Genomic DNA, 24,310 nt, shown 5'->3' on the forward strand with positions numbered 1-24,310 from the left:
GGTTTAAAGTTTGATCCATCTGAAATTTATTTTGATTTGAAGTACAAAGTAATCACCTTCTTTATAGGTACTGAAAAATGTCTCTTATCCCATTAATTTTACATGCCCAATTTTATCATACACCAAATTATATTTTACCACTCTAATCTGATTACTGTAGCTTTTTAATGCTCTTTAGTATCTTATCACCAATTTCCCCCCACAATTTTCCTTACTGTATGCTTCTTTTTTCTACATAACTTTCTAAAATAGCTTGTATAATTTTTTTTAAAGTTGCTATTTTTATTGAAATTGCAATTAATGTACAGAATAATACAGGAAGAACTGGTATGCTTAGGATATTGAATATTCCTTTCTAAAAGTAAGTTACTAATTCCCACTTATTCTACTCTTTTCTCCCAATTGTTTTATAATAACATAAATGATTTTTAGTTTGTTTCAACCAGCATTCAAATAAACTACAGGCATTGTACTTTAATATGTCTCTCAGATCTCTTTCGAGCCATCTCTCTCCCTCCCTGCCTTCCTGCCTTTTATTTCTACGTTTATTTGTTGAAAGGGAATCGGTTGTCCCCTGGAGTTTCCCGCCACCTGGACTGCACTGATTGTACTCCCAGGGTGTGTTTAGCATGTTCATCTGTCCTTATTTCAGGAAGAATACCACCTAGGAGATGAACTATTCCAGTCTTTTTGTGCATGCACTTCTCAGAAGCATTTCAATTTCACTGGTGTAGATCTTCCTTATTTCTTTCTCTGTATGTCCTAGGGTTTTTAATAATACGTCCTCTGTGGAGGGCAGTTTGGGGATACTTATCAAAATTACGAGTACTTGTGTCTTTTGACTTAGCAATTTAGGATCTAGGCATTTATCCTGCAGAGGTAATTGCACACCTATAAAACGATGCATTTCTGAAATTACTCATGGCCTCATTATTCGTAATAGCAAAAGGTTGCAATAGTATAAATTCTTAGTAGTAGAACACTAACTAGGTAAATTGTGGCATATCCATGTAGTAAAAGGCTGAACATCTGAATTTTAAAAGATGTGGAAGCTCCTCATGTAATACCAGGAAATAGTTTCTAAGACATGCTACTAAATGAAGAAATGAGGTTGCAAATCAGTGTGTATAGAGTGTATATTATGTTATAATATCTGTAAGAAAAAAGAAAACTCATGAGATCTGCGCAGAAAGTTTCTAATATAAAAAATGGAGACATTTATTGAAGAAGATACAAGAAACATTCTACACAGGACAATGAAGCCACAATTCTTTTCAAAATAGGTACCTTGGGACCTCACACAGTTCTCTCAGTTACCATCAGCTGCCCTGTCATATTTTCCTGAATCTCAATGATGGTCTGAAATCTCTTTCTTTTCAAAGGTGATTTTTGTTTTGGAAAGAGCCATAAGTCACAGAGCATAAAATCTGGGCTGTAGGGGGGCTGAGGCACCTGGGTGATTTGGTGTTTCGCCAAAAAACTCTGCATGAAACGTGATGCATGAGCAGGCATGTTGCTGGGATGAAGCTGCCAGTCATCAGTTGCTCACATCTGTGGCCTATGAATCATCTGAATAGTTTCCATGGAGGATTGTTCAAGCTTAACGCAAAATTTGACGCAGATTTGTTGCTCTACTCGCTCAGTCATTTTGAATGTGTTGGCCACACTATACGCATGCTCAGTCAATGGCGTCTACCATCCCCACTGACTAGTACAGTGAAGTTGTCATTGTTCACACATGTGCATTTAGTCCACTCTCCTTGGCTGTCAGGTTACATCAATGTTGCACAAACCATTCTCATTATATTAACAATGGCTGGACTTTTTCCAGACAGACCTTACAGAAGTGAAATCATATGATATTTGTCTTTCTTTGACTGGCTTATTTCGCTAAGCATAATCATCTCCAGGTTTATCCATGTTGTTGCAAAAGGTAAGATTAATGTAGTTTAAAAGACACATAATAAATTGTCATCGGTTTGCTTTTGTTTTTAACACTCAAGTCAGATTTTCTAGCCCTCAATAATTCTGAATTGGGCAATATAGAACTTAACATATGATTACTTATTAAGAAATATTTTGGGGTTTATGACCTTATCACACAGAGAACATGGCTACATGTCATATTTCAAAATTACTTTTCTTGGCATAATTATGTTAATGGAGTAAAATTATGTTCACATTTGAATCTGCACGGCAGCCATGGGCACCATCTGCTGTAGGCTCTTGGTGTCTGTGGTAAGATGGCTCTCTGAGATCAATTTGCTTTCTGGTTGTAGTTTTCTTTGCTGTTCCTCACTTCTGAGCCCTGAAAATGGATGGCATTTTAAAAATCTTCAGGTGGCTTTTTCAGCAATCAAGCTACTAGACAACAAAAGGTGTCCTCAGGGTAGTGAGTTATTTTAAGGTTGAGGATCCAGTATGATCAGACAGTGCATGTGTGGTCTCTAGGGGTCATTAAAATGATTAATTTTAGTGTAGGCAAAAGTCCTAGACTAAGGGGCTTCTGGGAGAGCATAATTTACTTCAGAATGACATGACTTTAAAATATTTTTATAAGCCATTATTTAAAAGGGAGACAATAAAATGATTTCTCTAAATCGGCACTTCTCAGTGTGTGGTCTGGAGATTTCTGCATCAGAATTTCCTAAGAGATGGTGAAAATGCAGGTTGGAGGCTATATCACCAACCCCCTGAATCAGAAATTCTAGACATGGCCTTAGTGCTCGTATTAAAAGGTATTTTGTGTGACTGTAAGATGCAATGAAGTGTGAACACTGAGTTGGTACGATACCAATTAGGGTCTGCCTGTCAGTAAAAATGAGGTTAAAGCAGGGCAGTTTGAGACAAGTAGGGATATAGAACTAATTACAAACAGGGCACTTGACAAGTCAGCTCATTTATTCATGTACAATCCAGTGTCTGTGACATTTAAATTTGTTCACAGGATATTGTTGAATACCTACCCTCTCCCTAGACTCCAAGCCCTTTGAGGGCAGGAAGCACATCTGTCTCACTCAGGGCTCTCTGGGCCTAGCCTGTTGCTTGGTCTAAGATTGCCCTCAATATTTGCTGAGTGAATGATTTAGGTATGTTATCTGCACTTACAGATGAGCAAACAGAGACTCGGAGATGGTAGATGGTAGATGGTAGCCTAAAACCACACAGTTCATAGTGAGCAGAGAGTTAGTCAGAGCTGGATCCCAAGCCCAGGCTTCTACCCCCAGCATCCTTGTCATGGGTCATTAGTTTGTTTGCAGAGGAGACCTACATCCATATTGCCTGTTAAACATTCAAATCCTCAGAAAGCCCTGTAGTGGACTTTGTTTAGAAAATGAAATACATAATGGGCTATTCTAGAGTGTGGTAAATATCCTGTAAAAAATAAATCAGCAAAAGTGGGTAATAGAATGAAGGGATAAGAAGGAACATTGTGATTTTAAGTAAAAAGATTATAAGGGGTTAATTTCCAAATATATAAAAAACTTACACAGCTCAGAAAGACAAACAATCCAATTAAAAAATGGGCAAAGAGCCCTGGCTGGTGTGGCTCAGTGGATTGAGTGCAGGCCTGCAAACCAAAGGGTCACGGGTTCAATTCCCAGTCAGAGCACAAGCCTGGGTTGCAGGGCAGGTCCCCCATATATGGCGTCAGAGAGGCAACTACGCACTGATGTTTCTCTCTCTTTCTCCATCCTTTCCCCTCTTTCTAAAAAATAAATAAATAAGATCTTTTTAAAAATGGGCAAATAACTGGAATAGATATTTCTCCAAAGAGGATATATAGATGGCCAATTGGCATATGAAAAGATGCTCAAAATCATTGTCACTAATCATCAGAGAGATGCAGAGGAAAAGCACAGTGAGGCATCACTTCACACCTGCCAGAATGGCCATAATCAGGAAATCAACAAAAAACAAGTGCTGTTCAGGATGTGGAGAAAAGGGAACCCTCAAGCACTATCGGTGGTAATGCAGATTGGTGCAGCCACTATGGAAAATAGTGCAAGATTTCCTCAAACAATGAAAAATGAAACTGCCTTTTGACCCAGTAATTCCCGGAATATATCCTAAGAAGCCCCCAAACTATATCCTAATCAGAAAGAATATATGCTCCTCTATGTTCACAGCAGCATCATTTACAATAGCCAAGGTCTGGAAACAGCCCAAGTGCCCATCAATACATGAATGGGTAAAAAAGCTGTGGTACATTTACACAGCGGAATTCTATGAGGCTGTAAGAAAGAAGGGACTCTTACCCTTTGTGACAGCAAGGATGGCTACATGGACCTGGAGAACATCATGCTAAGCAAAATAAGCCAGTCAGAGAAAGACATACTCCATGTGTTCTCACTCATATGTGGCATCTAATGATCAAAACAAACTGACACACATAACAAACCCAGAGGCATGGATCCGTGGAACAGACTGACAGATCTCAGAGGGGGCGGGGGTGCAGGGGACTGCAAGAGCTTAGCCAAGGAGCATATATTCGTGCCTAGCCCGTGGGCACAGACAACAAAGTGGTGAAGGTGGGGCAAGGCAAATGCCNCTCCATGTGTTCTCACTCATATGTGGCATCTAATGATCAAAACAAACTGACACACATAACAAACCCAGAGGCATGGATCCGTGGAACAGACTGACAGATCTCAGAGGGGGCGGGGGTGCAGGGGACTGCAAGAGCTTAGCCAAGGAGCATATATTCGTGCCTAGCCCGTGGGCACAGACAACAAAGTGGTGAAGGTGGGGTTGCAGGGACAGGGGGGCAGGGAGGGAAGCAGCAGGAGGGAGGGAGGGACAAAGCAGGGGAAACGGGGGACCTCTGTAATCGTGTCAACAATAAAAAATATAAATAAAAAATACATACAGAGATGAGGGAGGTTTCACTACACAGGTGATTTTTGAACAAAGGCTTCAAGGAAGAAGCAAGCCACTGATAATTGGGGTCCGAGGCCAGGCCTTAGCAAGGCAAATGCCTGAGGAAGGAGTGTATCTGTTTAGTCCAAAGATCAGCAAGAACCCAACACAGACCTAATGGAGAGGGTGCAAAGGATAGTGGGTGAAAGCTGGGTCAGAGTGAGTAGAGGAAGAACAGGGAGAGAGGATTTGGACACGGAGCAGAGCCAGTTCTTGGGGAATGGAGAAATCAGGAGTAGCCAAGAGAAAGGAGTAGACAAGACAGGGTTTTCTCTGTTTGCTTCTTTCAGGTAAGAGAAGAAAGAGGATGCTTATTTCCTGGTAGTGATGTTCCAGGGGAGAAGGGCATTGAGGAGTGAGCGGCATTGCGAGGAGAGGATGAGAGCCTGAGCACAGGTGGGGGCTGACCTCAGGCAGAAGCAGACAATTCACATATACAAAAAAGGAGAAAAGGCAAAGTGGATGGGTGCAGATGCTTTTAGGTGGGGGCCCGTGGTAGTGGGAGGCTGTGGAAATTTTCTGAAATTTCCTTCTCTCCGTGAAAGAGGATGCAAGGTCATTAGCTGAGAACAAGTCGGGGAGCAGGTGCTAAAGAACCTGCCTTAAGAATATTTTTCAACTACACCCTACTTGTTTATATGCACTGCACTTGGTATTTCTACTTATCATATGAAAATATCTTATGTCCATACTCTTGCTAAAGCAGTATTACTCATCTTTGGTTAGAATTAGCCTGGAAAGTAAACTGCACAAGTAATGAATTTCGAAATACAAATTAATACAGAGTGAAAACCTCCTCTGCTCCCATTTGTATTACAAATTTATTCTCTCAAAATTAGTTCATGTTCTGAATGTCACTGAGAAATTTAGTGGATCGCAGATGTGTACCCCAGAAGTGGGTCTCCAACCATAATTTAATTGAAAGGGTCATAACTAAGTTTCACCATATGGGGCTGCCAGACGTAATCAATGCAATGTAAGCTTGAAGAAGACATTATTGAGTGTGTCAAAGCACATTTTATAAGCCATAAGAGCTATTATTTATGCAACAGAAATCACTCTAATGTATTATGAAATTAGAACATCAGTGGAATATACAAATGTTTCAGGGTTAATGCAGAATGAGTAATTCTGGTTGAATGATAACATACTATTTAAAGATGTGCATGAATCACATAATAAAGGTATTTATTATTCATCACTCCTTCACCCTACTACATCAATAAAATCTGTAAGGCTAATATAGCTTAAAGTTTTAACACACATACAGTTGAAGATACATGTGAAAACTGATGCAGTTGGGAATTTAGTTTTATTAACAAAGAATGTGGGCAAATTTCTCAGCCATAGAGGAGAGGCCCATGAAGTTTTTAACCCGAGGCCAATTAATGGTTTAACCCACCGAAACCACCATCACTGAACTTTTGGCTTGTTACCTGGACTCTTCAAGTCTCAAAGCTGTTGAAATTCAGTGGTGGTCTTGCAATGGATAAACTTTATAACAAAACCAGTGATCCCAGAAGTCCATTATTCAAATGTCTGAAGTCAGGCTCAGAACAAAAGATCACACCTGAATAAACCATATAGGAGGCACTGTTTACTCCCCACCTAGGTCAGGTTGAAGAGGGCTCTTGTACAAGCAGAACTGCGCATCAGGAGTAGCTGTGGTGCTGGTCCTGAATCTTGCTCAAGTACAGAGGTGTATACTCCACGTGCCGCCAAAGAACATGCACTCCAAACCTGGAGATCTGAGACGACCACCCCACAGAGAACAATCATCTGGTCTCACTATCCTTGATGGTAACTGATTTGCTGAATTGTGAGGAATGCATCTTAAGTGTTAATGCCTTATATCCCCACGATGTGGAACTCATCTGCCTCACATAATCCGGACACACGTGAAACCATGAAGGAAAGGCAAATCAATATCTTGAATTATGAAAATTTTGGCCAGATTAAAAAAATTCAGGAGGGCTAGTCCACTAAATAATCCATAGGATTTCAGCAGGTTAAGACCATACACCCACACTCACACACACACAGATTTGGATCCAGGCTACCAGAACTAAGAAAACTCCTGTTGACAACTCATGAATTTAAGCTGAAGCAGTATGTTCAACTCAGGGACATAGTGTGAGAATATTCAAGGCCACCCGTATTCCCTGCTCAGTTGCCTTCTGCTGTCCTGTGCCTGGACAACATGTGGTACTCAGAGTTCCAAAGCCAGGCGGGCACATCTTCTCCTGACATTAGTTACCAGCCAGAGGCTGGCACTTCTCCTACCAGAACCATCGAACTGTGTATGGTGAGATCCAATTGATGGCACCACACAGAGAACTGATGTGAGCAGCCTGCTGAACCACAAAGACACAGGCGGCAAGACTAATTTAAACTTGCTAGTGAAGCAGAATTTAAGTAGATTCTAAAACAATCTCCAAAGCATAGGGGATGCGAGGACATTAACGGTTACTTTTAAAGAGCAGCCTGCAAGTGGTCTTTCCCTGATGCATGGGCATTAAGTGTTTACAGAGAAATAGTAAGAGGGGACCTCAAGGGTGCTTGGCTTCAAGGCTGATTCTGTCGTACTCTTGCTACCATTTTTAGAGACTGAGTTAGCGCCACCACTATTTAGAATGAAATTCCTAGCCCTTTGTCACCTGGATACAATTCCTAGCCTTTGTCACCATCAAAACTCACCTCATTGAATTGAAGTGTCCCCCAAAAGTCATTTCCATTTGTGTGTAAATGGTTCTCAGTGCAGTGTCTTGCCTAGAAGATCCTAAACAATATTTGTCACAAAATAAAAGAAAATAGAGAGAAGTAGCTACAATTATGGAATAGCTACAATTATGGAATAGCTACAAATGAAAACTGGATTAAGAATGGGAAAACCTGAACTTGAGTTCCAACTCCACCTCTCACTAAATGACAAACCTTTTGTTTGAATTCTGGTTACAAGTCTATGAATGGGAATACCTTCTCCATCCTCCTTGTGAATAGCTATGAGAATGCAGGGACCATAGGAATCTCACACCTAGCTTCATAATACCTTGGGTAAATCACTGGCTGGGATCTATTTCCAGGGTCAGATGTGGATCATAAAAACTTCCCTATATCTTCTTAGGTTTCTTTTATCAAGGGCCACTCAAATGTCAGAATGGTTTATGGCTTTTTAATTTATTTTTAAATATATTTTAATTCTGAATAAGTTTTCATTCTGAAATAATTTTAGACTTACAAAAAGGTTGAACAATGTGTGCTATTTACCCTTCATCTGGTTTCCCTGAGTGTTAACATCTTAACTACACCTGATGCAGAATTATGAAAATCAATGTATTAACATTGATATAGTACTATTAACTGATCTCTAGGCCTTATTCAAATTTTTCCAGTTATTCCACTAATGCCCGTTTCTGGTCCTGCATTCTATCCAGGGTCCCACATTGCATTTAGTTGTCATGTTTCCTTAATCTCCTACAATGTTAAAAAAATACGTGGGTAGATACATTAAGACTATGCAAATATCCTATTTCTCATTATACTTCTGGCTACTAATTTTAATATCCCTTGATTATTCTCACCTGCAACAATTAACATCATGTTTACTAAATGGTGATTCTTCTTTCATCATTTCTTCTACATTCATCAATTGGAATTCTGCTGTAAGGAAGAGCTATCCTTTCTCTCTCATTTATCTATATATGAAAATTAGTAGTTTGCATGAGCATGAACTCATAGGTATTTATTTTATTCTATGAGTTATCATCCATTGTTCTCATTATTTTATTTTTCAAATTGTCCTAGATTTGCTATGACCTTTTTAGATGGTTCAACTCACATAGATCAATGCCTTGCTAAAAAAAAATCAATCCTCCCTCTCCCCCCACCACCCTGGCCCACAGGAAATGCCTGTTTGGATATGTGGCATATGAGAAAAAATTAAAATGTATAGCTGAGAAGAAAGACATGTCTGGGGGATCAAGGGCCAAGGACACTGGATCCAGACACCAGCAGCTCTGAATGAAGACAAAAGACCTATAAGGAGGCAGAAGCACAGGATACTGAATACCCCAGGCATCTACACTCTGGCTGGAGATTTGGCCATCTGGCAATTGGCAAGGGTATTTAGGGATCTGCATATTTCTGGTTAATTTGAATATACAGAGGCCAGTGAGAAGTATGAGTTCAATAACTATGTTGTGTGTGTGTGAGAGGGGGCGGGGCGGAGAGAGGGAGAGGGATAGATATCATTAGCATTTAGGCTACTTTAATGAGCGAGAACTTCTGAAAACACATAAAATCAATCTTGAGTATGATTTGTATAACACATATCCCTGTGCAACAGACAGATGATCATGTTTGTTCATCAAATCTCTTATGAATTCATCACACAGACTCATACTTTGAATGTTTAATATATCCCTAGCACTGTGCAAATACTGTGGCTGTGAGCAACAATTAAACACTGTCTTTAGTGATCTTGCAGTATGGTAGGACTGAGTTCTTTTTAAACAGCTGGAATGTTGTAGGTAGGCTTAGAATATGCTCTGGGCTTCATCAGTAGAGGATTGCAGGGTGGCCTTTGATCTTTAAGATTGTTTCCAACACTAAAGTCATTTGATAATGCTTTACTAACTCCACTATTTAAAAATCACTGTTGAATGTGCCATTCTCTCAAACTATCCTAATCAGTAACAGATGCACTTTTCTCTTTAATAAATTTCTTTGTAGCTGCTTAAATATTGAATCTCACATAGGTGATTCCCTGCAGGTAGGAAAACTCATTTACATACAGTCACCAACTCTATTTTTCACACAGTGACTTAGGCTTGGGACATAATGAAGAGTCAGCTGAGATTCAGAATACATTATTATTATTTTTTATCTTATATCCCCCCAGGAAAACATAGCACTATTGAGTGTCTATTACATCCTATGGTGAACTTCAGTCTTAGGTCAGAGCATTAAGAGCTCCTGGTTTTGGTCCCATATACTCTCTTTGAAATGACCTATCAGAATACATTTTATTTAAAGTCTGAGGCCGAGAGTCAGTTGCATATTATAGTTACTTAGGGCTTTTTTTGGTCTTCTTTTGATTAATGAAAATCAAGTAGCTAATCTAAATAATTATAGTGGTAGATAATTGCTTTCACTGCTATGACGTCCGTATTAATGACAAGGGGAATGTGTTTGCATCTACATCTCTCAAAAGAAAGATGCCTTATCTTATGACTGATGGACAGATATTCTTATTTGAAAGTTTACTTAAGAGAATAACTTTAGAAAATCAGTAATACCTATTTGTTTTAATAGCTAATAGTATAGGTTAATAAACCTAAAGTATAGGTTAATAGCTAATAGTATAGGTTAATAAACCTAAAGCCTAAATTATTTTATTACTACCAGAATCTCAGAAATTACAAAGAAGTGAAAAACATATAAAAGCCAAGTATTAAAAAAGACTTTTTATGCTATATGAAATTCACATTTTATACCTCCTGCAATTTCAAGTATGAATGGCTGGTGATATGGGTCTACATTGTATAAGGTTCCTGTACTAACCAAAGGCTGCTTATACTTACCTCTTTCCTAACCCCTTAACCTAAAATAACAGGTCTTTTTACAAAGCATAGCTATACCACAATGAGCTTGTTCAAAGGAGTCTAGGATTATTGTGTTCTTTGTTTAAAACAAAAAACGAATTTTTCACTTATATGTTTATTTTAAAACATTGAATCTACCAAGTAGATTCTTCATTAGGAATTGCTTCCAAACTCTCATCCTGAACTATATCATGGATTAAAATGTATCACTTCTCCTTCACAGATAAACTTACGCTAGACGTGGAGTTACATGTGTAATGCTTATACTGAGAGACAGGACCCAGTAACCTGTAAGGAGAGTTGAAAGACTAAAGAAAAAGTCAAGAGTAGGATTTTATTAAATGAATATGTTTTGAAAATATCAGTTCAGACAACAGAATGGCTCCCTGAGCTGCCTGGGGATACAGGAAAGAGTTACCAAAGATGTTTTTAAACAGCAGGAAAGGAAGAAAGGAATTCAGGGTGACCAACCTGGTGGTCAATGGTGATGGGAATCGAGTCATCAAGCAGCTACTGCCTGAACTCCATGGTGGGCTTGCAGACCTGCAATGAAAGACTAAGAGATCCTGAAGGACTGTAGTTGATCAAATCTGGGAGCACTAGAGAGTGGCAGCTTAAAAACCAACAAATAATGAGGGTGTGTCCTATTACCTTCTCTTCTTGAATATAGCTCTACCAGAGCTTCTTTTTTAAAAAAATATTTTATTTATTTATTGTTAGAGAAAGGGGAAGAGAGGGAGAAAGAGAGGGGGAAAAAGAACATTGATGTGAGAGAGAAGCATTGATTGGTTACTTCTGGCATGCCCCCAACTAGGGCCTGGGCCTGTAACCCGGGCATGTGCCCTGAGTGGGAATTGAACCAGTAACCTTTCACTCTGTGGGATGATGCGCAACACACTGAGCCATGCTGGTCAGTGCAGTAATTTACTTCTAACAGGTTACTTCGGTTAGTGACATTCTCAGTGTGTCCCAAAGATGTTTAAATTCAAAATTTGTAGCATAGATTTCCTTAAGGCCAGGTCATAAACCTTAATATTATTCTGTGTTGACATTTAAAATATTCAAGTTGAGCAGTGTCCATGTAGTATAGAAGACATGCAGCTTCATGCTAGAAACTGTGATTTATGAGAAAACACATGCCCCATAGACGCAAGGCACTTCGAATTGCTTAAACATTTCAACTGCATACATGATCCAAATGCTTGTAAACATTTTACAATTATGGACCAGTAGAGGGCTTTAAGAGGCACTTTCATCTATTTCAATTGCTGAATTTGTGTCTCTGTAGCCCAAGGTCTGGCTGTAATGTGTGGTTCAATCGGTTGACAGATTCTCACCTCTCCTATTTTGGGGATTTGTGGACATCCTGTGGTGATTCTAACCCTCATCCCTTTCTCCCTTCTAGATTTCATGCCTAATTAACTGGTATAAAAATGACTGCAGAGCTCACAAATTCTTAAACTGAGATAAAACAAAGGTAAGTGTGGCATACCTGAGTCTCTCCCAACCACAGTCATTAGGAATAGAAATACTTCCCTTGAAAAGAGAGCTTGAAGCAAGATTAATCCTTGATTTTGGAGAGTAAGAAATCTATTTCTCCCTCCGTTTCTCTTTCTTTTTGAATTTTGGGCTAGCAGCTGTATTTAGAATTAAATGCAAAGTAATATACCTAGAGGAACACTCTATAAGCACAACTTAAGATATTTCTTACCAATACAAAGACAGCAGCATCACTGTATAATCATTGCAGTTTTATTCATATACATATGTATGTACGTATGTGTTCACATTTGTCTAACAACACTGACAATCCCCTGAAATAGAGCCAACAATATTTATTGGTTATTATTCCAGTAACAGTGGTTCTAGGAAAGATTTACATAGGTTTCTTAAGCTTTGCCTCAGCACACCTGAAGAATATATTTAAAAATAGCCATTCTGGAGATCCCTATTGGTGGAGAAAGAGCAAAGTGCCCTGGGTCCTATCAAGACTCTTGGTCTTTGGGTGCAACACAAACTAAATGAGGGAAGAGGGAGAAAAGGCCCTGGAGGGGCAGGGTTAATTTATCTGAAAAGGAAATAATTCAAAAATACTCAACCGGCCAAAGTCCTGTGATGAAAATGAAGGAAAACCACACAACGTGCCAAAGTCCACAGAAGACCACCTTTCAGAAGAGGTATGACAGGAGGCAGGAGGGAATCCTCAACCTTCCACAGAAGATGTAAGCCAGGAAGCAGAGGAACCTCAGAGGTGAGCTGACTCAGCCCACCCAGGGATAGAAGAGGACACTCTCACTAGGCATTTGGACCCTGAAGAACTGCTAAGAGGAGAAGATGAGTTGGAAGGGTTTAGGGAAGAATAAGAAACAAGTTTCATGCACACAAAGCAAAGACATTCATCCAGACATCCTTATCCTGTTTGATTTAGGCAGTGAGTTTTGTTGGGGGGGAGGGGGTCTGATAATAAACTCTGGCCCCTGGTTTCTTTCTGTTAGCATTTTCTTTGTTTTATTTTGAATCATCTGATAACATTTTGTTATAGTTTTCTTATTACCAGCATTTTACTGGAGGTTTGTATTTTGGCCCATTCTCCAGGTCTATTTTTCAGTAGGGAAGTTTCACACATATGCATGAAATAGGTGCATTCCACATTATAAAGTAAAACATGACAAGTTACAAAGCAGCATATTAATATCAGTTCACATAGGTAGGATAAAATCCCAAATTGTGTGTGGGCATCGGTATGTGTACACATACATGCATCAGAAAGTTAACTGTGCTTGTAACTGACACTGTGGTGTCAGTTTTCTTGTTCCTTATATGTATATTTTAATCAACAGAATTATTTTTTAAATAAGAGTCAAAATTTGCAACCAGCTTATAAAGGCAATGGGGCACCTAAAAATTCTTGGTGAAATAACTATTAAAATGTAAACCTTAAATCGCCTTTGGATCTCTTACCCAGAAGAATGAAGCTGGCAATTATTACAGATAAAAAATAAATCCAAACAAATAGCCACTCTGTGGCAGGCAGTGGAGGTGAGGAACAAGTTTAGGTAGTGTAGAAAAGCTGGCAGAGGTATTCCAGCACAACTAACTCACTGCACCCCACCCCCACCTCCTTCTCAATCTTCATGGGGCCCAGGGGTTTTGAGAATCACTGGTGTGAAAAAAAATAAATCAGCCCTGGCTGGTGTAGCTCGGTGGATTGAGCACTGGCTGCAAACTGAAGGGTCACCGGTTTGATTCCCAGTCAGTGTGCTTGCCTGGTTGTGGGCCAGATCCGTAGTAGGGGATGTGCAAGAGGCAACCACACATTGATATTTCTCTCCCTCTTGTTTCTGCATCCCTTCACCTCTCTCTAAAAATAGATTAATAAAAATCAGAATTACATTTTGAAAAGGCCATTATGGTTTCCAGGATTTATCAAGTACCTGCTATTTACTAAGCACTTTCTGTGTTTTCTCCTATCAAACACCTCAGTGTCACAAGAAAGGAACCTTCCAAAAGAGGAAACAAGCTCTTTCACTCAACAAGTATAATATTTATCGAGCATCTACTATATACCAGGCACTTTTCTCGGCAGTAGTGATACAGCAATGAACAAAAGAGACAAAGTGCCTGCTTTCAAAAGCTTACAATCTAAGGGCTCAAAAAGTCACCTCACCCAAAAGGAAGACGACATCTGAGACCAGCCTGTGCTCCATACCCCACACTCAGAAGCCCCTCGGCATCCCAGCCTTTTCGAACACTCTGGTTTTCTTCAAGCCCTAACATACAAGATAGACTGTTTTTCACTTGAAGCAGAGAGCATCCAGTAGGTACTGGGGCCCTGGACGCAGAGCAATGAGCACAGCTGACAGGAGCCCTGCCTTGCAGAGCTTAATTAGCACAATAAACACACAGGTATCTAATTGCAAACTACGTTTAAATGCAATGAGGAAAACATAATAATGTGCTATATGAAAGAACCACAGGGGCCTACTTTAGACTGGGGAAGGGATCTGGGAATACCTGTTACAGCAAATGTTATTTATGCCGAGAGCTGAAGGATAAATGAGTTAAGGAGGGAAGCAGTGTTTCAGACACGGGACAAAATGAAGGCCCAAGGGCAGGAAGGAGACTTAGGAAGAGGAGGGCTGAAAGAAATCCGTGGACAAAAGGGAAAGGGGAGGCTGGGTCAAGCAGGTAGGGGCAGCTCATACAGGGTTTGGGAGGAAGCAAGGATGTCGCATAGTCTCCTCAATGCGGAACATTTAACAGGCTATTCACAGAATGCGTTCCAGGGAATCTAGAGTAGCGGCAGCCTAAGGACAAATTGGGTGCTTACTGCAACCATCTAGCTGAAAGGAGATGGTGGCTGGATTCTGGCTGCAATGGAGACAGAAAGGAGGAAACGGACTGTGGAGATTCTTACGTAACAGAACTGGACAGAACACAGGTAATGGAAACAGGGAGTCAGGATGGCACCCAGGTTTCTCCTGGACCACTGGGTGGGTGGGTGTGCCCTTCACTGAGAGGGGAAGAATGGACCATGAAGAGAGAAGGCTGAGAGATGGGGATCAGGAATTTTGTTTTGAATGGGTAAATCTGAGATGTTTCTGAGACATCTACTTGGACAGTTAAGGGAGGGCTTGATAAACAAGGGGAGAGCGTTCACGTGCAGGATAGAGCTGCATTTGGGAGTACTCAGCACATAAAAGATTATCAGGATGATGAAACTTCGCTCCTAGGGAGTATGGGGAAGAGAGAGCCTATGGCAAAGCGCTGAGAAATTCTCATAAGTGAAAGACTTAGGGAGATGAAGAGATAAAATGATCACTCATGTGCTCATAGGGCCTGGCAGAAAGTAGGAACAATTTGCATGTTAATTACTAACCTAGAAACCAAACTATTTTAGTTTCTGTTAAAAAATACTTTCCCAGTTTGGAACAATATTCTAGGTTGGAATAAGAGATGTACGAGGTTGAACAAAGTGAATTGTCTTTTTTTGTAGGTCAAAAATAGCCACATTTGGGCAATTTCATAAAGTTCAACCTTATAAAACACAATTTGAAACAAAACCCACTTATATCATGGAAAGGTAAACAGTGCTACGATGTTGCCCTTGGTACTTGGGTAGTAACCTTTTGCTAACATTAGAGGCCTCTTTTACAAAAGATATTAGAACAAATCATGCTGCATACCACTTACCAATTAGTTTTACCCTGGCAATTAAGTTGACAGCCTGAATATGCCATTGATGATTCATAACTATATTCTGACTATCAATAGGCCCAATATTATTCCCTGATAAATCTACACACTCAGCAGAGTAAGCGTGTGTGATTTCACACATCTTAACTCTCAGTCTGGCTTTAAAAATATTCTGATTTCCTACTCATTTCTACAGGGAGAAAACATTTAAAGGATATTAATAGGCATGACTGACTGCTCTATAATTTAATACTAGCTTGTAAAGACTGGTTTTCAAAAAGTATTCTGATACAATTTGAGTTACTTTCTATAATCACAGGTCTAGTTCATTTTATCAAACAGACCTAGTCCAGAAATGTTACTAAATTCAATAGCATATTTTAAATGTACCAAGGGCTCATGATTTAAAGCTGGGATTACAAACTCAAGATCTCAGATGTGTGAACTGGACCAGCGAAACAGACGGGAGTGGCAATTGAAAAGGGTACTCCTCACCTAAATTTTTTTCTTCTAAATCAAATTATGCAAAACAATTCAGTTGGGATGAGATGAGATTGGAGAATGTTAGCTCGCCAAGCTGACAGTTTGGAATATCTAATTTAAAGTAAACTTGTGGTGGGTTTTCTATATTATCACTAGACATACTCTACTTTGTCTAAAGATAGAATTTTAAAAAAGATTTTATTTATTTATTTTTAGAGAGAGGGAAAGGGAAGGAGAAAGAGTTAGAGAAACATCAATGTGTGGTTGCCTCGCACGTGGCCCCCACTGGGGACCTGGCTTGCAACCCAGGCATGTGTCCTGACTGGGAATCGAACTGGCGACCCTTTGGTTCGCAGCCTGCACTCAATCCACTGAACTACACCAGTCAGGGTTAAAGATAGAATTTTTATGTATTGATTTAATTATTTTTAAAAGGGTCAAGCCTATAATTGTAAATGTCTTTATTTTTAAAAAATATTTTATTTATTTATATTTAGAGGGGAAGGAAAGGGAAGGAGAGAGGGAAAGAAACATCAATGTATGGTTGTCTCTTGTGCGTGCCATGCTGGGAATTGGCCTGCAACCCAGGCATGTGCCCTGACTTGGAATCGAATCTTTGGTCCACAGGCCTACGCTCAATCCAATGAGTTACATCAGCTAGGGCTAAATGTCTTAATTTTTTAAGAATGAAAGATTTCACAGTTACAGAATGAAAGCTGAAAAACACTGCATAGTAACTATGGTTCATTTTACAGAAACACACCAAGGATTATGGTCACTTTTGAAGTAGTGAATGGACCGTGTTTAGGCTAGAAAGAAATGTAGGCCTGGTATGAAGTGGTGATGCTTGGGGTAACCCACATAACTTTCTATGACTCATTTTCCCCATCTATAAAACAGGGATCAAAGTAGTACTTATCTCATAGAATTATTACAAAAATTAGGGGGTATAATGTATGTAGGTAAAGATACTAGCACAGTGCTTAGGTCATAGTAAAGTTCAGTCTCAAAAAAAACAAAACCCAACAGTAAAGTACTCTGGATTTCCTTCTAACTGTACCCACTATTCTCTTAGAACTTTGCCTTTCTCTTCACACACTAACAATAGAGTCCACATGATGTGTAAACAAGTAGCAGGCACAAGATCAGGAATCCATTGCTCAACTTGCCTTTTCTGTTTCATTAATCCCTATGAGCAGTAGCCTATTTTCCCAAGGTAAACTGTGCTGCTGAAATACTTCGTGTAGAATTTCCTAAATCCAACTTGAAAAAGAGAAAGCTCACACTACGATGTATAACTAGTCATCTCACATGTGTGTCCCTACAATACACATGCCGCCATTAGCAAACATTAGATACTTGGATGAACACATATGTGGGTATGTTATAGTACATAAGAACACTTTGTTCTTCTTAATTTCTCTGAAAATAAGTCAACCTGGCTTTGCATTTTTCCAATATCTGTGAATTTACTACCTAAGGACCGAAATTTCTTTCACCACTTGCGTGAAACTTTATGCAAAGTTTCCTCTTTGGCACGTCTGGACGTCATCATTCTGAACTTGCTGTTCTTTACCCAGCCAACTAATGCCTACTGAACATGGTCCCAGGCACACGTTAGTGGACTCAACTGAAGTATCACAACATGCATTCTTCAGCCAACTATGATTTCTATAGTTCCATCATTCCCCCGCATTGATATCGAGAGGTTTTTATCATTAAATAATTGTTAATTTGTTAAACAGGGCTAATCAGTATTAAACAGTAAATTAAATGGTATATTCAAAGTAAATGGGCTCTGAATGAGGGCTTAAGGGGCTACTGGACAAATAAATTGAACTTCCTGGCAAGAAATTTGGCTGGAGTAGGAAGCTTATTTTCTGGGTTCCAAGGCGTACTTTAGTGGGAATTATGAATCTACTGGATAAATGAAATCTTCCTGTTAAAGGCTGCTATTTACAAGTATTCTAAGGGAAAGAAAGAAAAAATAACGTGAAATATGAGCTGGTGAACTATTATATTTAAAGTGAAACTGGGTTTATGTTTTTGTCAGCCTTATAATCAAGTGGTTGTCTTCACTCGTATAAAGATAGTAATTAATTCTAGTTTGTCACAGATGGTTAATGATTCCCAGTGATGGATTATTTATGCTAGTTAGCTATCTGAACGTTATGTTTTTTATAAGGACAGTAAGTATAATTAATATGTTTTGTAGCAGTTAAGAAGCAGGTGTCAAATCAAAAACTAAAATTTTCCAATTAGGGTGTCATAAAAAGAACATGAAATGAGAGTAACAACAAAAATGAAAAGAGAGGAAATGAGACAGTATTTTAACTAAAACTGACTTCCTTAATCGAGAAGCAAGGTGAGGATTTTTACATAGTGGTGTATCATGTCTCACTGAGCCATTACTTTGTATAATATGAAGCAAACTGAAGCAGATGAATGAATATAATCCTTTTAAGACAAACATTTACATGTTTCAACTGATTTATAACTATTACTTTTTTAAGGTTTTTGAACTTATTTTTATTCTGGTAAAAAATAAAAACTTTTCCATATTAAGCATATTTAAGTTTTTACAATTGTTACTTTTTGAGCTATTACAATCATTCATTCTATTTTACCTGTCACACTCACAACTTTCTTATTCCTTAGCCCCAACTGGCTGGGTCTCTATTAAGACAGTACAAGCCAACATTCTCTATATAAGATATTAGAGACTCTTGGTGATTACAGAGAATTGACTGGCGCTCAAATACAGTAAACACACACACACACACACACACACACACACACACACACCTGTGGGCTGACTTCTGACGTGCTTTGTAATCCCTGTACTATAGCTGTTACATATTGAATCTGCATCTCAAACTTCCTCAGATGTGTATCATCATTGCTACCACCTCTGGGCCAGTGGCATTGCTTCTGGTTCTTCCCAAGTTCATGTTGGTCCTTTCCTTATTCTTCACTTTCAACATTTACTTGTTTCCCTTGAATCCAGATCTGACACCAAGGGCCATGTTTTCTTTTTCAGATTTTTTTATGTATATTAATTCAATATGTCCAGTACAAATAGGCTCATAGCTATTAAATCTTTGCCAATATAAGTAATTCCTTTTTTGCACAGATTTGCATTATTTTGCCTTCTCACAAATATGACTGGCCTATATATTTTTGAATGATTTCATCTATCACTGCTTTGCCATCCTTTTACTTTCAACTGATATTATTTTGCTTATTAGTCTCTTGAAAAAGCAGGCTGGGTGATCTCTGGCTGGTGGGGCTTAGTGGATTGAGTGCAGGTCTGTGAACCAAAGAATTGCTGGTTCAATTCCCAATCAGGGCACATGCCTGGAGTAGGGGCCAGGTCCCCATTTGAGGACACATCCACAAGAGGCAACCATACATTGATGCTTCTCTCCCTCTTTCTCCCTCCCTTCCCTTCTCCCTAAAAATAAATAAGTCTTCAAAAAAATACCTGCTGGGTGTTTTCCAGGAAGCATGGCTGTTTCTACCTTCATTAAAGGACTAAACTCACTGGTAATTGTAAAAAGTTTGTGTAGCATTTTTGTCATGGTTCTTGTTTATTCTTTTTGCTTTGATTTCATTTTATTTTTTTTTTAATATTTTTTTATTTAGTCATCTTTAGAGGGAAAGGAGAGAGGGAGAGAAACCATACATCAATGTACGGTTGCCTCTCATGCGTCCCCTGCTGGGAACTGGCCTGCAACCCAGGCACGTGCCCTGATTGGGAATTGAACCTCGATCCTCTATTTCACTGGCTTGAGCTCAATCCACTGAGCTATACCAGCCAGGGCCACTTTGATTTTAAATATATTTTTTCTATGAATGTGAAGAATAAAATAACATCTGACTCCACAAGTTGTAAAATAAGGCATTTAAATATGGTTTCTTCCATTTTCCTGTTTTTGAAGTGACCTTGGAGTTTTTGATCCACAGTATAATTTTCTTCTACCATAAGATATCATATATTTTATAAGAATTATTTTTAACATATTGTTTTAAAATGAAGTAGCAGAAACTATTTAAATGTCATTTATTTCATTATTTTATAGTCCCAGTCTTGAATTATACATATGCATTTGTTATTATTGGTGGTTGTGGTGGTGTAGGTCTCCCCTCATTATGACTGAGAAAATCATTCTTTTACTCTTTTTTTAGTGTCATTCAGTTACAGTTGTCCCCATCCTCCCCACCCCTCCATCCACCCCGTAGCTCTCCCCTGCCCCATTCTTTTATTCTTACGTGCACTGAATCGTAGCTTGGCTGGACAAGGAGTTTGGAATCATAAGCTTATTCCACTGCAATCCTACACACACTGTCCAATTACCTTCCATCACCAGGGGCTGCAGAAGAGCAGTCTCGTGACAGGCTGATGTTTTCATTCTACTTTTAATGTTTGATGTTGTTTAGGTGCTTGATTTTCCCCCCTTCATTTTAAATTTTAAGTAAAAATACACTGTTAAAAAAGTGACTAGATTTCAGTCTCTGTTCATTAGTTTTACCAGTTCTGAGGCCAAACAATATGAGAATATTTCCTTCTATTTTACTTTCCTCTGTTAGACTGGTCTCCTCATAATTCAATCTTCCATAACTCTTCCCCATGTTTTTTTAAATTTTATATTATATTCACTCTTTTATATGCACTTCTAAATTGTACAATTTAGTGGTTTTATGTGTGCATAAAGCTGTTATGCACATCACCATCACCACTGCCTACTTTTACAGCCTTATCACCCCACAGAGAAACCCCATACCTATCAGTGGTCATTCCCCACCTCCCCCATCTCTCAGCACTCATCTCCGTTGTCTTTATACATTTGCCTGTTCTGGGTACTTCACATAAAATGTGGTCAGTCGTGTCTGGCTCTTTCTGTTTAGAATGTTTTCAAAAGTCATCCATGTAGCAGCATCTATTAGGTCCTTCATTCCTTTTGATGGTCAACTAATATCCCATTATATGGCTGTACAACACTTTGCTTACCTATTCATTCACTGATAGACATTGTGCTGTTACTGCTTTTTGAGAGTTATGAATAATGCTACTGTGAATATCTGTGTATAGGTTTTTGGGTGAACTTATTTCTTTTCATCTTTATTATATTTTTCCAATTAACATTTAGTCCCCTTACACCCCCGCTTCCCCTCAGCAATCACCACACTGCTGTCCCTGTGATGAGTCCTTTTTCCTTTTCGCCCAGTCCCTCCCCGCACCCAATCTCTTCCCACCCCAAAGACTGTCATCTGTTCTCCATCTTCATAGATGATGATGTTCCCCATCTTCTGTCTGTTTTGCTTGTTAGTTCAGTTTATTCATTAGATTCCATAAATCCTTTGCCTATTTTAACTGTGTTTTTTTTTTTAATTTTAAGAGCTCTTTAGAGTCTTTGGATATAAGCCTCTTCCCAAATATTTCATTTGTGAAGACTTTCTCCCATTCTGAGGCTTGTCTTTTCACCTTTCTGATTGCACCTTTGAAACACACAAGTTGTCAAATTGATGATGTCCAATTGATTTATATCTTCTTTGGTCACTTAGGCTTTTGCTGTCGTATCTAAGAAACCACAGACCAGAGAAAGGTGACAACAATTTACCCATTTTCTTCTAAGAGTTTCATGGTTTCGGCTGTTATAGTTAGGCCTGTGATCAATTCTGAGTTACGTTTTTTGTATATGTTGTAAGGTAGGGTCCAGTTTCATTCTTTGGCATGTGAATATCCATTTGTCTCTATCGTTCACTGAAGACTATCGTTTCTCTTGTCAAAAACCAATTGACCATAAATGCAAGGGCATGTTTCTGAACTGTTATTTCCATTTGATACACACATGTAGGTCTAGATTCTTTGCATTTCCACTTGTCCGTCTTCACAAAAACAGGTAGCTGACAATTTGATGCATTAAATCTGCAGATTAATTTGAGGAATACTACCATCTTAACAATATTGTCTTTTGGTTCACAAGCATGAGCTATCTTTCAATTTATTTAGGTCTTTTTCAATCTCTTTTAGTGATAGTTTGTGCATCATTTTGTGTTTTTGGTGTAAAACTCTCGTACTTCAATAAATTTATTCCTGAATTTTCACTACTTGTGTATAAAATACAACTGATTTATTTTGACCCTGTATCTTGCAGCCTCGTCAAAGTTGTTTACTAGTTCTAATTGCATGTGTGTGTATTCCTTAGGATTTTGTAATATACAAGATATTTCATCTGTGGCCAGAGATAGATTTACTTCATTTCCAACCCGGATGCTTTTTACTTCTTTTTGTTGCCTAACTCCCTTTGCTAGAACCCCTGGTAAAATGTTGAATAGAAGACATCCTTCTCTTATTCTTGATCTTAAGAAGAAATCTTCAGCCTTTCCCAATTAAAAATGGAGACACCTGTACTTGAACAACAATAAGATGATACTAGCTTTGGGGTTTTTGTAGATGTCCTTTATCAGTCTGAGGACACTCCTTCCTACTCCTGGTTTGTTGAATGTTTTTATCATGAAAATGTGTTGGATTTTGTCAAATGTGTTTGTCTCTACTTAGACGATCATGTCTTTTATTCTGTTGAGATGGTATATTGCATTGATTTATTTCATGTTAAAGTAACTGAATTCTTGGAATAAATACCACTTGATCATGGTTTGTCATTTTTTTATTATTGCCAAATTCTATTTGCTAGTCTTTTGTGGAGGATTTTTGAGTCTATATTTAGACTTTGTAGTTCTTTGTACATTGCATGGTAGTTTGTTTTTGTAGGAATTTGTCCATTTCATCTAGGTTATCTAACTTGTTACCATATAATTATTCATAGTGTTCCCTAACAATCTCTTTATTTCTGTAGGATTGGTAGTGATGTCCCCTCTTTAGTACACTCACTTTTAAATATCTTCTTCCTCTAAGTTCTCATAAAGTATCTTCACCTCTATTTTAATTGACGGGCATGGCTTTCTACAACATTTAATAGCTTAGTTTTAATTACACATTCCTCACTTTATTGCACTTGGAAGGCACTGTATTTTGTTTTACGGATGGAAAGTTTGTGGCAACCTGTGTAGCATGTCTGTTGGTCCCATTTCCCAACAGGATTAGAGGATAGTTAGTATTTACTACCAAAAATGTATTTTAATATTTTAAATTAAGGTTTATAAATTGTTTTTTAGGTATATGCTACTGCACACTTACTAGACTACAGTGTAGTGTAAATGTAACTTTTATATGCACCAGGGAAACTAAAAAAATTGTGTAACTTGCTTAACTGCAATATTTGCTTTATTGCAGTGGTTTGGAATCAGACCTGCAATATTTCCCAGGTATGCCTGTAATTGTATTTTCAAGTCTAGGCTTTACTTTCCTATACATTTAGGTTGTTTGGCTTCTACATGAATCTCACTGTGACTATACAACATTTTGTGCAACTCTTGAAATTTCTTATCATTATATGATACCCTTCCCAGTTTACTAAATGTTTATTGTAGGGGTAGGGAGTACTTAAATTTAGAGATTCAAATCTCCATTTGAACTCAAAGTTACAGCTCATTTAAAACAGTTAAGTCACAATAAAAATCTAACACATTTCATAAATATTCAATGAACATCTACCACATGCCAGGTATTGTGCAATGCGTGTTATGTGAAATCACATAAACAGCATTGGAGTCAAGCTACAGATCACAGAACCAAATCTGAACCCAGTTTTGTCTGACCGCAGAGCCCACCTTCTTACACCAGCAGCCAACATTTTTTAAAAGGGTCAGATAGGAACTATTTTAGGCTCAGGGGCCACGTGGTCTTTTTCACAATGACTGAACTCTGCGGTTGTAGCAAGAAAGCAATCAACAATATGCAAATGGTGGGCGTTCCTGGGTTCCAGTAAGATTTGAGTTACAAAAATGGCAGTGAACCTGCAAGCTGTAGCTTGCAGTCCCTTGCGTTTAACCAACGTTTCATGCTACTCGGCTTCTACTTTTCAAAGCCTTCCCTGTTGACAATATAGAGCATTTTCTTCTGCTTCGGAATATGAAAAGCACGGGCCAGGTATTAAATGCGGCATAAGCGGGATGACTTTTTAACCAGAGATACCAATTCTCCG

At 38.6% G+C, this 24,310-nt stretch overlaps 1 protein-coding gene and 1 non-coding gene across 2 annotated transcripts in view; both read right to left on the reverse strand.

The window, feature by feature from the left end:
• SERPINI1 (serpin family I member 1) overlaps positions 1-24,310 on the reverse strand; it is a 77,056-nt gene that overhangs the window by 43,838 nt on the left and 8,908 nt on the right. The gene's annotated exons all lie outside the window — the stretch shown is intronic.
• Positions 9,805-9,931, reverse strand: LOC118987544 (small nucleolar RNA SNORA25). Its single transcript, XR_005066598.1, has one exon. It is a non-coding gene; the product is annotated as a small nucleolar RNA SNORA25 (small nucleolar RNA).

The sequence above is a fragment of the Sturnira hondurensis genome, unplaced genomic scaffold (genome assembly GCF_014824575.4).
Source record: "Sturnira hondurensis isolate 20B ecotype Veracruz unplaced genomic scaffold, ASM1482457v3 Scaffold0005279, whole genome shotgun sequence".
Taxonomy (NCBI): domain Eukaryota; kingdom Metazoa; phylum Chordata; class Mammalia; order Chiroptera; family Phyllostomidae; genus Sturnira; species Sturnira hondurensis.